Source organism: Patagioenas fasciata, chromosome 12 (assembly GCF_037038585.1).
Source record: "Patagioenas fasciata isolate bPatFas1 chromosome 12, bPatFas1.hap1, whole genome shotgun sequence".
Lineage (NCBI taxonomy): Eukaryota > Metazoa > Chordata > Aves > Columbiformes > Columbidae > Patagioenas > Patagioenas fasciata.
Window position 1 is genome coordinate 19082318 of NC_092531.1, and position 14865 is coordinate 19097182.

Here is a 14865-nt window from a genome sequence, read left to right on the forward strand (position 1 = left end):
TATCACAGGTCCTTGTTGTGGGCCTTTTTCTGCCTGAGTCCTTCTGATCTTTGCACTGCTCTCCAGGATTTTCCAAGCATGATCTCTCCCCTCTGGGCCCAAAGGAACTCATACCCAGACCCTCAGTCTTGTTTCTTCTCAAGAGTGAAAACCCTACGACTAATGTTCATAATGCTCTTTCCCATCTTTCGCAGTTCAAAAGATGTACATTTTTCTAAACATCTCAGAAATCATCTCTGCTTTCTGCTGTTCTTTTCCCCAAAGCTTACTGGCTGTCTTGGCACTGTTTGCAGTTGTTTGTATAGCTGTAATCAAATTAAAATCCTGTTGCCGTTAGCATTCCTGTCAAGCTCCCCATGCGCCCTTTCTTCTAAGATTCCAGCACTGCTTTCCCTCTTTTCTCCTGTGAAGTTCCCTCTCAGGAACACTCTTTTCCATCACCAAACAAGATTTCCAGTCTTGCAGGCATGAAAATCAAAGAGATGCCAGACTTGTAGGTATCCACCAAGACAGGGTTCCTGTGCGATGTCCAGTTTGAGCAGAGGATGTGTGGTTATTTCTGTTCTTCCTTCTTGATCCTTAATGTCTTTGTAAGGCAACTGAGCTGATAAATTCAGTTTTTTTCCAGATATCACAGCTAGCTGAAGTGCTCTATTCAGCCACTGATCTCTGGACAGGGCTGGTGAAGAAACCCTGAAGAACTTTCTTTGTAAGAGTGATAGCAGAAAAGATGGATAGGTGTGAGCAGCACCTGGAAAAGAGAAGCCTATGAAATCCATTAGCTGCCTAAAAACAAGGTCAGGAGACCTGTGCAAATCCAGGGAAAGGCATTCCTGAGCTTATGGGAGCAAACCACAAAGCCTTAAATGTCAGGCTGGTAAAAGGGAGATAAAATGTGGTGGGGATTTGACTGGGGCAAGTACTCTGAGGAAATAGGAAATAAACAGCTGACCTTGAGATCAAGTATGTATGGTATAGCCCAGATGACAAAGTAGAGGTTTAAAATGAGTTTTAGTGGAGATGGAGATGAAGAAAGGATGAAAGAGATGAAAGAAAAGAATTCCACATACAGATGGGCTTGCAGGGTTTTTACTTTCAGTTGGGGTTTTTCATCTTGTTATCTCTGTTCAGGAAAAGCTTGAAACAAATGGGTAATAAGCCAATGAATTCATGAAGCCCAACATTTATTCTCTGTTGTGACAAGAATATCTCAGCTTCAAAGCCAAAGGCAGATGGGCCACAGCTCAGCAGCAATCAGAGACTGCCACAGAAATCACGGTGGAAAAATCAAGAGCCCAGAGGGTCACTGAATCCTTAAGACCTGATAAAACTTACTTCTCTGTGTTGTGATGAACAAATAGAATAAAGAAAGTTCTTACATGCACATTTAATTAAAGATAGGGCAAAAAATAGCTAAAGGTGTCGGGAACGCGATTTATAGCTTTTGAGTGCTACATCTCCCTTCAAGTTTTCCCTATGTGCTACTCTCAGGGAGTCACCATCACCCAACATCTATTTAATGATCTACTGTATCGAATGTATTTGTTCCCATACTATTCCTGAATTGCTGTGCACATCCCCAAATAACCCCTCTCGGTGCATTTCAAAACCAAACATCCTGTAACACTCTTGGAGACTGAGCTTACCCTCTGATAGCAGTTGGTGCTTCAAGAAGGAGGTTTCATGTCACCAGCCTCATCTCTGGGTCTCTGAAAATCAAAAATTTGGTCTACTACTTGGCTCCAGCAAAAAAAAATGCAATCTTGTAGCAAAATAAACAGAGGAAAAAGCTCCTAATAGCACAAAGACCTAATTCAGGGAATAGATTTCATTATGGGAATAGCATGTGTCTGTCTTACAGACCTTAAAATATTGCACACGCTTTGCTGATTTCAGAACCTGGTTCCATGAAATGAAACACTGCAGGATAATCATATTTATTTGTTTGGTTTTCCACTTTGTACAGTTATCCCAGCTTAAATCTAAGCCAAATGTTACACTAAAAAAAAAAAAAAACAAACATGGATATACATGTTTTTTGATTTACTAACAGAAGTAAGAAAATAGGTTACAACAGCCAAGACCAGAGGTCCTCATTTGTAACCATTTATCCTCATGTAGTTAAAGGTCACCCACAAATTATAGACTGTGGGTTCTAGCACCATTTTATATATATAAATGTACGTGTGTATTTACAACTGCTACGTGCTTATTTTCCACAGTGTGGTGCCCAATGTTTCTGCTACAGCCTGAAACAGAGCTGCCACACAGGAGGGTTCACTGGCTCTATGCTTAACACAGAGAAACTTTCTCTTGATTGGGTGGAAGTGGGATGGGAGGAGAGGTGACATGGTAAAAATCAGTTGTGCCTGAGATGGCCCAAGTAACTGTTGTGGTTTGTGAGCTAAATGGCTGCTGGCATCCCAGATGAGATAAAGAAAAAAACCTAGAAAAGCACTCATTAAGAAATCACTCACTTAAACAGAATAAAAAACCCAAACAAACCAACATCTGATTTACAACTATTCCCATCTTTTTTTTAAATGAAGGAGAAACTGGAATTACAAGCTGAGGCTCTAAACATCAGAATGTCTAAATAACAATGGGATTAGGGAAGAACTATAAAATTGAGGGGATATTACTTACATGCTCTTTTATGATGTTTTAAGCATGTGCCTTTCAACATCTCTCTATAGCTCCTGCCATTTTAAAAACTGACACCCTACATTTTCAGGAAAATACATGACTCAAGGAATCAAGACTTTAAGAAAAACTGCAAATACTGTGGAACTAGCACTAGAACTGCAAAAACGGGCAAATAAGCCTGTATAAATTGATTCCCATCAAGTTTGTATAGTGGGAGCAATTAAGGAGCAATCTGTAGTCACCTACAAAAAGATATCAGGTTAAGCAGATGGTGTGTTACCATGCAGTGAACACTTATGCAAGTGAGTTATAATACAGCCTCTAGATTATTTATAACTTGCCATTTGAAATTAGACTTCAAAGCTGACCAGGCTTAGAGTGAGGGTTGGTCTAGATGACCTCTAGAGGTCTCTTCCAACCAGAAATATTCAAGATTTTTGGCATTTATCTCTCTTTAGGTGGAGAAAAAAATAGAACATGTTTTTCAAAATGCACAAAGGAGGAAATCCTGGGTGAAAAGAGAGAGGTGAGGGGGGGGAAAAAATAAATAAAGATTTTTATGTTTGCCATTTAAATGGTATTCTCCCTGTAAAATATTTTTTTGAAGTTTTGACATTCTAAGCAGTTCTTCACTGAAATTATTGAGCCACTTCAGTTCTATGAGGTTTACTACAGGGTTGCTCACTGTTGTAAGGGACTGCACATACTTGGCTCTATTGGAACCTGCTGCAGGAGCTACAGACTGATGCTGTCTCCTTTTGAACTCCTCCAGCTCCTCCACTCAGCTGCTAGTTTTATTTCTGGTATTTTTCATGAAAAGTCATAGCAACCATCCCAAGTCCCTAAGAGTAATTTAGGTTTTCTTGTAGACCCATCTGCCCTACATACTCTGCTCAGGAAGAATAAGTGAAGGAAATACCAAACCTTGTGGTACTTCAGAAAGAATCAGATTAGTCCCATTTAAAAAACATCCTTCATATTCCAGCTTTAAATGGACATTTCTCACTTTGTTTCCTCCTTCCTCTCACCCTCCTGCAAGCACCATAGCACCAAGGGAGCTGAGAGGAGGTCAGAGAGCAGCTCAGAGGTTCGGCGGGAGCATGGACTGTCCCAGTGCCATGGCCACTGCCTGTGAGCTGAGCTGGAAGAGGGTAAAGAGGTAAAAATGTGGTATTCCACCCCAAAGGTGGGAAATCAAAGCATGGCACACACAGGGCAAATAGAAAAGAAACCAAGCTCCACTTCCTCTGGCTTTCTGCTCCCTTAGAGAATCGCACAAGTACAAAACCATGAAAACAATAACCCCAGCTGCAAAGGCAATGAAGCAATTTGTTAGGGAGATGACATTTTTAATGAGAAACACTTGCTGGAGGAGAACAAAAGGCCCTGTTTGGTCAGAAAGATGCTCTTGATACTCTTCTGAAGTGCATGAAAAAGTAATTTCGTTTAAGCGTCATACACAGAGCAGCTGAATTTCCTGAGGCTCCAGATGTTGTCCTGTGCAGATGCTGAACAAATGGAACTCTGTCCTGACAAAATGAAAAGAAAAAAGCAAGCGTTCCTAAACCAAACGCCATGCACCAGACTATTTCACATCGAAAAGAAGTAAAAAAAAAAAAAAAAAAGAGAAAGAGAAAACCGTGCAAACTGGGGAGAAAGGAAGTTCTTGAAAGCAAGAATGTTCGACTGGACATAGGATAAACTCTCCTTAATTGCCTCATAGATAATTGAAGGAGACTAGAATTTGGATTTGCAAAATACCAAGTTCTGGCTCTGTCGTCTCTTTTTCTTGGCTTTGCACTGTTTCTCTTTGACAGTTACCTGGCTGTGATTACACTGATTTTGTTCCCTAGGAAGGGGCAGATTCTGCAGTCTTTTATGGGGCCAGAAGCTACTGGAGCTTTCCTGGGGTGAGCAACAGATTCATAATCAACAACCGAAAAACTATAATCAATACTTCAATGTATTGGTCATACGGTGAAAGTGCAAACCTGCTTCCTAACTTGAGATTATTTCCTGAATTTTAAGGAGAACAAGGGTTTTAGTGCCTCAGTGGCAAAAGCTTTTGAAATAAGAGATCAGACCAAGATCAGCTCTCATGTTAATGAAGACTAATGAAATATAATGACCTTGGTACTCAGATACTTCATTCCTGAACTTTGGGGTGGGCCACAGAAGTAGATGTAGATGTTTACTAGGCTTTGTAAGCCATACAGTGCCCGTATAGATTCTGATGTAAATCAGAGTAGTTTTAGGTCTGCTGGATTATGCTCTCATTTTTCTTCCTGCCCTTTTAGGCTCTGAAAAATGGACACCATTCACGCTTTCTCCTAAAGCACAAGTCTCCTTCTAACACAGCTTTATCGTTTCACTAAGTGGTAGCAGATGACAGAGTCTAAAGCATGAACATGAGAGAATTCCTACCTCTCACATAGGGCCCCTTCCTAAGAAGCAAGGCTGTCACAGGCAACTTTGCCTTTTTTAAAAAAGGGGTAATAAAAGCCAGGTTTGTGATGCCAGTCCATCAGCAGGTGGTACTGTGTAGTCAGTTTATAGTGAACAAAGTGAGAATGTTATTGTTTTAAAGTGGAATTTGGAATAGATGGTTAACATCACATCTGACACGGACCCGATGGGCAAAGCTAAACAACTGCCACACCAGAGTACACACCAAACGAGAAGGAAGCAAGCCAAGGGGTGCGTGAGTAGATCTGAATAAGAATAGAGATAAAACTTTTAAAAAGGAAATGACTTAGTGCACGGAAATTATGAGAAACTGGGGATCGAGCTTTTGTTTCTCTCTGTTGAGAGGAAGACTTAACACCAGGCTGAGAGCAGCTGCCTTCCAGCACAGAGGGAAGAAGATGCTTCCAGTAGAGTCTCACCAGTCAGAGAGAAGTGGTCTCAGAGTTTAAGCAAGAAATTAGATGGGAGGACTGAAAAAGAACATTCTTTCAGTAGTTTCCTTTAAAAGAAATTCAACATAGGTCAAATGAGCTAGTTTTGTCCAAACTGAGTCAAACCTGATTCTTAGATGACCTAATGTAAGCATCAGCAAACCAAGTAGCAGCCATGGTGCTGGTGGCTCACAGAGGAGCATTGTGCTTTGGAGAAACCTGCTTGAAGCAATTCAATAAAAGTAAATTTACCTTAGGATGGAAAAATCAATTTTTACAAAATTATTGGGTGTGATCTAATGACTGTACCAAATAACCTGAATTCCAACAATAGGTAATGCTTTTAAGCATGTTACCAGCTTTTCTTTCATGCATACATTGCCAAAATAATCCCCCTTTGCATACACAGAAAGTAATCAGTGAAACTTAACTTCTGGTAAGCACTTACAAGAGACTTCTACAATCAAGCAGTATTTTAATTTATATTCTAAAGAGGTTTGCATTAAGGCCTGCCCCTACCAGCAATCACCAGTATACCGAAAATCTCCAAGTCTTGATTGCTAATGAGAAGGAAAATCACTGGCCTAGAGAGAAACTAAGTATAAATATTTTTTTTGCATTTATTTTTCCTTTGAGGACATACTACAGCAAAGCATGCTCAGGCCATGTGGGATACAGGACGTTTAATCCCACAGGATTTTTGCTACAAAGGCTTTGGTGGAGAGAGCACTTTTGCATTTCCACACCAACAGCAAATGCTGCCGCATGAACCACCATAAAGGAGACAAACAAAGAGTGGTGCTGAGGGACCGAGGACTTCAGGGCAATAAGAAACCCCAGTGAACAAGGCAGCTTGTTTTTAAGGATAAGCATATTTTTAAGAACACCACCATTCCTGCTCCTCTTTTAACGCAGAGTCTCACTACTTCCCCATGTTGTCTCTCTCCTGCGTCATTTCCCTCAGCAACCCAAGGATCATCTGCATGGCAGATGCTGCATCTTCTTCATCCCACAGAGAAGCCAGTGGAGATGGGCTGTGTTGAAGGACACCAATTACCGAATGCCATTTGGTGCTTACACAGCAGTGCTGCAAGGGGAAGCTGGTGCAGGGCATCACCTGCTCCTGCATCTCCAAGCAATGGGGAGACAGATAAACCTTTGGTACTGTAGCAGTATCCAGGATATTGTTAGAAACAAGCTGCGTTCAAAAATTTAATGTGTCCATATCCATCTTTTCAGGGACTTTTCTTGGACTTGCCAGTATTTGACTTGACATTTTAGAACAATTAAAAATAATCTCCTGGGCATAAATATAAAAATAATTCCTTAAAATTATCTGGAATATCTAGCTTCCTCATGGATTGCTAAGTGAACACACTTATCCCCTTGAAAACACCAGGGAATTATGATTTCGTCTTTCGAGAATCGAATGTTCATTTTCATGGGTCATTAGAAATGCATAGCTCTAAAGGTAGTCTAAGCCTTTAAACTCCCTTGTTTTTAGCAATGGGAGAAAAACAGGAGAAAGACAAAGGAAATAATGAACATTTGCAAGTCCACTAATGAGCTATTGCAGGTCATTATTCTTATATCCAATAGGAATTTAAATTACAAACTGTTTTGAGAATCACTTGCATTAGCCATTTACTTTATAATGAATGTGACTGCAATTTTAAAAAGCTGGTGTACAGGATAGTAGAGAGGCTATAAAAAAACCTAAGTTACATATTGAATTGTGTGTACATATAATGACTGTATTATTTCTAGGGAATTAACTGCCCCCCCGCTTCCCCCCTAACTTTCCAGACTCTGAATCATTTTCTAATAGGATCTCAACAGGCAATAGTATTAAAAATGTGTTAGATGTTAGCATCTGGGCCAGGAAAAGCATGACAATCTAATACAGACAATCTAAGTGGGGCATTCATCCAAGCCTGCCATCCATCTTTCCATTCTCTGCAGAGTCTCTCCCACTTCAGGGTACACAGATTGAGCAAGTCCTTGGAATAATGACATTTAAATGAGGTAAAGCCTACCTGACAATGTTTCCTTGCCAGACAGGTTGCAGGTCCCAGGGAACAGATACCCAGACTACAGTCATCTTCCTCTCAGTAATGACAATTTTAATTGAGAAGTCATTTCAGTACATGGAGGCAGACTAAAAACAGAAATCTCATTCCTTTAAAGGGAAAAAAGAACCCCAAAGCCCCAGGCATCATGATTTTGACACTTGATTTTCATTCCACAGTGGAACAAAAATGAAACCTTTCAACAATTCTCATGAAAACTTTCATGAGAGAGAGACAAGCCAAAGTAATGAACTTACTGGCTGGGTAAGATCAACAAACTAGAATAGCAACATTGGGAGAATTTGAAAAAGAATCCTACTCTGCGTCTTTGTATTTGATACACACGATTCAGTTTCAAGATCCTCCTCTAAACAAATCTCATTATAGCTATAAGAAGTATGATCAGCAAAACTTATCCTCTTCCAGTTTTTGAAAAAATGACTTAATAGAAAGATTTTAAGATTTATTTATATTTATACTTTTTTTTTTTCCTGATTCTAATCCTTGGGAATCTGGAAAAGAAAAAAAAAAAAAAGAATCTTGTTTTGACCAGCGTGAAATTCACTGCCTAGATTTAAGATGCCCATTTACCCCATTCCTATTTACCACAGTAGAACACGTGAGGTCACATTGGGAAAAGACCTAAAGAAAAAAATACCTGCATATTTCCAGTATGCCTACTTTTCCTGAGGCATCCAGGGTAGTTAAAAAATAATCAGTCAGCTGCACAGGTTATCATATTCGGATGCTATTGTGCTCAATTAAAGTCTTTCTTCAGCAGTGCAGACTGTCAGGAAACTGTTAAGAAACTGTAGCTGTCTTTGAAGGCTTAAAATTGCCAAAGGCAATATAAAGAGAGAAGGAAGGAAAGGCATTTTAAAGAAATTATCCTGTTCAGTTGTTATAGCTTAAGAATCTTTACAGAGAATGAAAGGAAACAAATTACTCTAGTTCACTTCCAGAGGGTTCAGTACACAACAGTTAAGCGGCCTCTGGGATGGATTTTGAATAAAGGAGCTGTTCTAAACTTAAACTGGAGTTTTAGAGCTCAGAAATACTTTTTTTTCCTACTCAAACGTGCAGAATGTGGTAAGAACAATGGACAGGACAGGACCTCTTTGGACATTGGGCCCAGCACCTTTGTACTGCAAGTACATGCCCCATAATCTTATAGTCTGGAAAAAACTTCACCTTAAGGCAAGGTTGTGTGCTTCAGTGAATCCTAGCAAGAGGCTCTTCCAGAAGCTCATCTCACTGATGGTTAAAAGGTTTCTCATTTCCATCCCCACTGTGTTCACAGGCAGGTTCTGACTTTGCTGGAAGTGGTGTTTCATGAGGCAGACTCCAAGGAGGCTTGTAGCAACTTGGCTGACAGCCAACCTGGATGATAACTTCATCTGATGCTTGTTGATGTTCGCCCCAGCCTGATGTCTTCCTTTTCATTTTTAATCTCTTCTTGCAGTAACATGGACCAAATGTTGCTTTACATTACTTGCATTACACTGGTCCTTGGAATTTCCAGCAAACCTGGGAACACACAAGACGCTTCCTGCTCAAGAAGGTTTGTGGTCTAAATAGAGAAGAGAAAAAGCTGAGAGGCAAAGAGAGACAGAAAATAATGAAAGTATTGAACAAACACAAAGCCAATCCTCCAACTTCTCCAGTCCTACCTCATGCCTCCATAGGCCTCATTATCCCTTCCAGGGAAAAATCATTGTCCTGTTTTCTAAAAAGTCAATGATGCTCTCTTAGGCCTTACCTATCTTCAAATAATTAGAGAATACTGCAATTAGTTTATTGTCTAATCCTTTGTCTTGGTAAGTAGACAAAAGGTTGCTGAAAAATAACATTTCAGAAGGTATTGTTACTGTAGTCCAGTAAATCTAGTATATCAAAAAAGGCCACAAGTTTCCAGCTCTATTTTCCTGCTTATCCCTATAAGGCTGTGCAGAGTTGTTTGCGTGTTGGTCAAGCTGTATACAAATTTCCACCAACTGTTCTTAAGAAATACAACATTTCTTTGAATAGTTGCTTAAAAAGTCTGTATAACATCAAGATGTTCCTTTTTCTAACATGAACATTCTACTCGTGGCATTTAACCCAACCTATGTCAAGCAGGAAATCTCTTGTAATCATTCAGTCTGTAGGGAGACATGATGAAATGTTTGAATTCGGAAAACATCTCCTTTCCAGTTGCTGGGCTTCACTTTTAACTTGTATGTCTGCTTGGATGACCCCATGAATACATTAGTCCTTCTGGCAATCACATAGCCACTTTACCTCAGCATCACAATTCTAGCTCAAAGTGGCAAAAAAAACAATTTTGAAAATTCGGTTTTGTTGTCATGCTTGCAAAATGTAGATCAGTCTACCTTAAATAACCACTGACCAGCAAATTCTAACCAGGACATCAGGATGAGGAAGAATAGAACAAAAGATTAATAAAAATGTGAGTAGCGGGGTTCTGATACAATATTGTCAAAAATCAATACAGACACCCACTGGAGAATAAAGTCGGTCTTGTAAAAGCACGACGGTACTGTGAGACCAGATCTCAGCCAAGCAGAAGCCTTAGAAGTGACCGTACCATGTGGCCCACACAAAAGCATCCATTGACAATATTAATATAGCTCTTTCTTCCTGTAAACTGTGCAACCATCAAAGCCTCGATGGTCTTTGAATTACCCTGCTGAATGAACCTGACATGATTTGGAAATCCGATACAGAAGTGCAGTTACAGTTTTATCACCCATCAAATTATAAACATCTTTCTAAAGTCCTGTCTAGTGTATGTGCTTCCAGCCAGGCTGGGAAGGCTCTAAAGACAATATACATTTAACTGAGTACATTTTGCACCTAGTATAGGGTCTCCTCTGCATTTCTAAAAACTCCATCTGCCTACAGAAAGTCGTTTATGTGTTTAGTACAGTATTGACTCAGGAGATGCCCAACCAAGATACTATGGGTTTTTATTATTATTATTGTTTTAACCAAGAGACAAAACAAGAGAGAGCAAAAGTTAAAGCTGTTTTGACTTAATGATGTTTATTTTAATTCCAAAGGAAAGAGATCTACTTCCAAGGCTTGAATATTTGCAATGTCCTTATTATTTAGAGTGCAAAAAAAAAACAAAAGTGAGAGAAAATAGCATCTGCAGTGGGCAAATGGAGATACTCAGATGTTACGGGACCTTCATAAAATTCATATCTGAATGTGATTATTAAAGCCACTAAGGTGTGAAGCAGAGCAGCGCTCATTTTTATTACGATAGACTGTGTGTAAGCACATCTGCATATTAAGCTGTTGCATGTTGCATCCATTATTCACTGGTATTTTTGACCTATAAATTTGGTTTTGGCAATGAATGTTTACCTCAAAACAATTTGTGAAGGAGCTGCTTTATAAATTGCTCAAATTACTGAGATTCACAGGAAACATCAAACATTTGGTTCTGCATTTTGTCTCAAATATTTTAGAAAAAAATTCAATTTTGGATTGGTATTCTCATGTGAAATCATTCAGCCTCATAATAATTCATAAGAACATTTACACAGAGTTGCTTTGAGAAAAGAGGCCTAAAAATGAGCAATAGAAACTTCAATTTGGCTTTCATTAAACATATTATTGCAGACCCTGGGATATTAAAAATAGTCCACTGCAGATGGACTCATGCTTATTTATTGACTCAAAGGTTCCCTCATACTGAAATATTTCATTTGCAAGTTGCTCATAACTACTTATTGCTGCACCACAGGACAAGCCAGTCAATAAGATAAAAGTCTATAAAAAACACTTTCTAAAGTTTTCACTCTGGGACTAAAGTACAGTAATAATTTTCTTATATTAATTTTGCATAAATACAGAAACTGGAAACTTCTCCCATAACTGTCTTAATGTGGCGGTGAGACTCTTTGCAGAGCACAATGCCATGTTCATGCTGTTGTCAAGGAGGGTAGGAGAGGAAAATATGGGTTTCAACTCTCCTTTGCACCCTCCTGAATGTAGGACTTGTATAGTTGGAAAGTAGAACAAAACTCTACAGTAGCAGAGTAGTAATGATCATCTCACTGGGATCTCTCTGCTAAGAAGGGAGGAAGATGTTCATTCTCATGAGTTCTTAGAGGGTTATTTATGGGGTTTATCTCCCAGCTGATAAATCCCACAGCATAACAAAGCACTGCTTGATTAAATAACTGGTAGATCCGGCTCTTAGAACTCCTTTACAGTTTTAGTTTCCATTACTAATGTGGAAGACTGAACACAACAACCATGGACCTTATTCACAGATGTTTGTATAGTTCAGTTATCTGCCTTCACAAAGAGGTTCTTGCACAGCGAACATTTGTGGAAAGGTGTGGATAATTAATGGAAACCACTGCCACACCTCTGCTCCTGAAGAACGGCCTATTTCACATTAAATTGTCCCTTACAAACTTGGGTAACTGGCTGAAAGCGAAACAAATAGCAATTATTCCAAACTTCAGTAGAGGAGCAGTGGATAAGGGTAAGTGTGTAAGACTGGGTTAAGAGAATTGATTGAACACGTCAAGGTATAATACATGAGGCTTTAAAGGAAAACAATTTTACTCTGATTGAGAGGATTGCTCCACAGGGAGGTTCCAAAGACCGGGCCAGAATGAGAAGTCTAGGAGGTTATTTTCATAGGAGTCATTTCAGCAGACTGAAATAGCCAAAGCAAGTCCTTCAGCCAGGAGGAACAGTTGGATGGAGCAACTGGAGAAGTAACAGCGGATTTGTAAAACAAAGGGATTATGTTCTCCCTCCTTCTGTGACTGGCCTGCTGATGTGATTGTGCATGTTCTCTGTCATGCCCAAGTGCATGTGGAAAGCAGTCAGAGGCAAAGAGGAAGGGGGGAGAGGCAGTGGGAAGTGAAACAAAGTCCTGTGAAAAGAAAGTCTGGAGTAAAAATAGCATGAAAGCCCCATTCTGCTAGCATGGAACCAGATGTGGCAATGCAACATATCTAGAAATAGTGTGGGTCTCAGATGGTGTTTAAGTGTCCAGCTCTATTTTGATGCTGTATTACCATTATTACTGCATATTAATGCATGTACTGCACATGTAAAGGGGACACCTCTGAGCTATAGTGCAAAGCTGAGTAATTACATTAATTTATCACACACCTTTGGCTGCTTCACCACCTCCTCCCTCCTGAATACTCTGAGCCCTCCAAACAATCCTTTATGGTAGAAAATCTTAAAGTGTTTAAAAGGGGGGAAACCAGTAGGATTCTATAAAACCTGAATAAAGTATTACAGAAAATATCCTGAAACTACGTTGGCTCCATTCTTCTTTTCCAGCAGTGCGAATCAGGAGTGACAGCAGTGTAGTTACACAGCTGCTTTACTAGGGGACATCACAGGTCAGATCCAAGATGCATATAGTGAAATTGTCTCCAGCACTAATCAGGATTAACAGCTCTTGTAAAGCTACTAACCCTAATTAGGGTCACTTAGCACTAGTATCTCACTCATTTATTGATCTATGTCTTAAAAGCAGTTCAGTTTTCATCGCCACTTTTTGTGTTCAGAGGTTACTCCAGAACATCTTTGTCCGTAAGCAACTTCCTTATTTTTCCAACCTAAATGAACCATTGGTTTCTCTGCTCCCCGCAATGAGATGAAAAAATTAGCTAAATGCACTTGCAGAAAAAAACAAACCAAACCAAACCAACCAAACAAACAAAAAACCCAACACCAAATCCCACTCCAAGCAGACCAGCCCCTGGGCTTGTGACATGTCAGGAGAGATCCTGATCCTCTCCATCCCCAACAAGGTCATTCTGTCAGGTGGCAAAGACCTGAGGAGGGAGCAGATGAAACTTTGCTGGTTCCCCTGGTGACAAGGGTTTATAATAATTCTCTTGTGCTTCATCACAGCCACTCACACCCATACTTTGTGTCAGATGAATGCTTGAATTCATAACTGATTAACAAAATAAATCAATGCTTTCTCTCAAAGAATTGCAGACTTTCAGAACTGTAAGCCAACATGTTGAAATCATTTTAAAAACAAAAAACAAACCAGACTTACAACAGATAGCAGTGCTGGGCTTTTACTTTGATGGGGTTTAGGCAGTGGGATCCACAAGTAACTACCACACTCCACCAGGACAGATAGATGGTATTTCTTATTTCCAACGTCTCCCCTCCCAGGGCCCCCACCAGCTCTTTTGTGTTGTTGTTGATACTCACAGCTTCTTCACGGGACGGTACCATGAAATAGGTTTTGCTATTGCTGTCACATCTGGACAACGGAGATTTCCTGTATACTAAGAGTAAGAAGGCAGTTTGTTTCTGGTGGGGTGTCCTTGTCTCCCCTGGTTTCCCTTCTACATCCATCAGGTGAACTGAGATTTGAAAATTGCTTCCCATCTCATCCAGACACAGGTATACCTGCAAAAAGTTAGAATTACGTCTATTTCTTACCTTTGTAAATAACCGATTGCTTTGAAGGGTTCAGGTTGTTCAGAGCAAAGCTACATCCATACATGCAGACCCAAAAGGGTTTTTTGGGTGCATAGGGGAACATTTAATTGATCTGTTACTTCGACTGAATGCAAAATTACCTGCAGACTCTTAGCTCTGCTTTAAACATTCAAGGCACCTTTCATATAGGTACATCATATGTTTAATTTTCCTCTGGATCAATATAAACTCCCAAGAATCCATAAATCTGCTTCTCCCATTCCTTCACTGACCAGCTTAATATTTCACACTTCAAAAAGCAAGTAAGAAACATCCTCAGATATCAATATCCCTACATTTTAGTCATATAACCTCTCTGCTTCATCCCTTTTTGAAAAATTCCTTTTACCTACCTTTAACAGACTTAAATGCAAACACAGAGAATGATTCAGCCCTCTGTAATCAGGCCAGTCTGACTTAAGTCAGTTTTAAAGAGATTTACTTCCACCAGTCACTGTCTGCTTCGAGGTTATGTGGCTGAAATCCTGTGATCAGAACCAACCCTAGGAGCAGCTTAGTCAGCAAAGTAAGCAAACAAAAACCCCTGGCATGCTCAAATATGCAATTCTGAATTTTTACTTTTCTCTTGTTGTATATCAACATATGGACATCTATATATTCCCATGATTTAATTATAAACGTATACAGCAGCAGTAGTAGAGCACTAAGGTAAGCCCGCTATGTTAATAAAAAGCAAATGTAACAGAGAATGCGATTAAGTATCTAGTGTTATGTTGCACAGCAGGAAAGAAGATTGAATAGTA

The 14865-nt window shown here is 39.7% G+C and overlaps 1 long non-coding RNA gene across 1 annotated transcript in view; it reads right to left on the bottom strand.

Moving 5' to 3' along the window:
- LOC139828952 (uncharacterized) overlaps positions 1-14514 on the bottom strand; it is a 29332-nt gene extending 14818 nt beyond the window's left edge. The window contains exons 1-2 of the long non-coding RNA XR_011741101.1: positions 14455-14514; positions 13829-14029 (exon numbers count right to left, since the gene is read on the bottom strand). This is a non-coding gene — a long non-coding RNA (uncharacterized lncRNA). The remainder of the gene's footprint in view (positions 1-13828; positions 14030-14454) is intronic.
- Between the last annotated feature and the right edge of the window lie 351 nt (positions 14515-14865).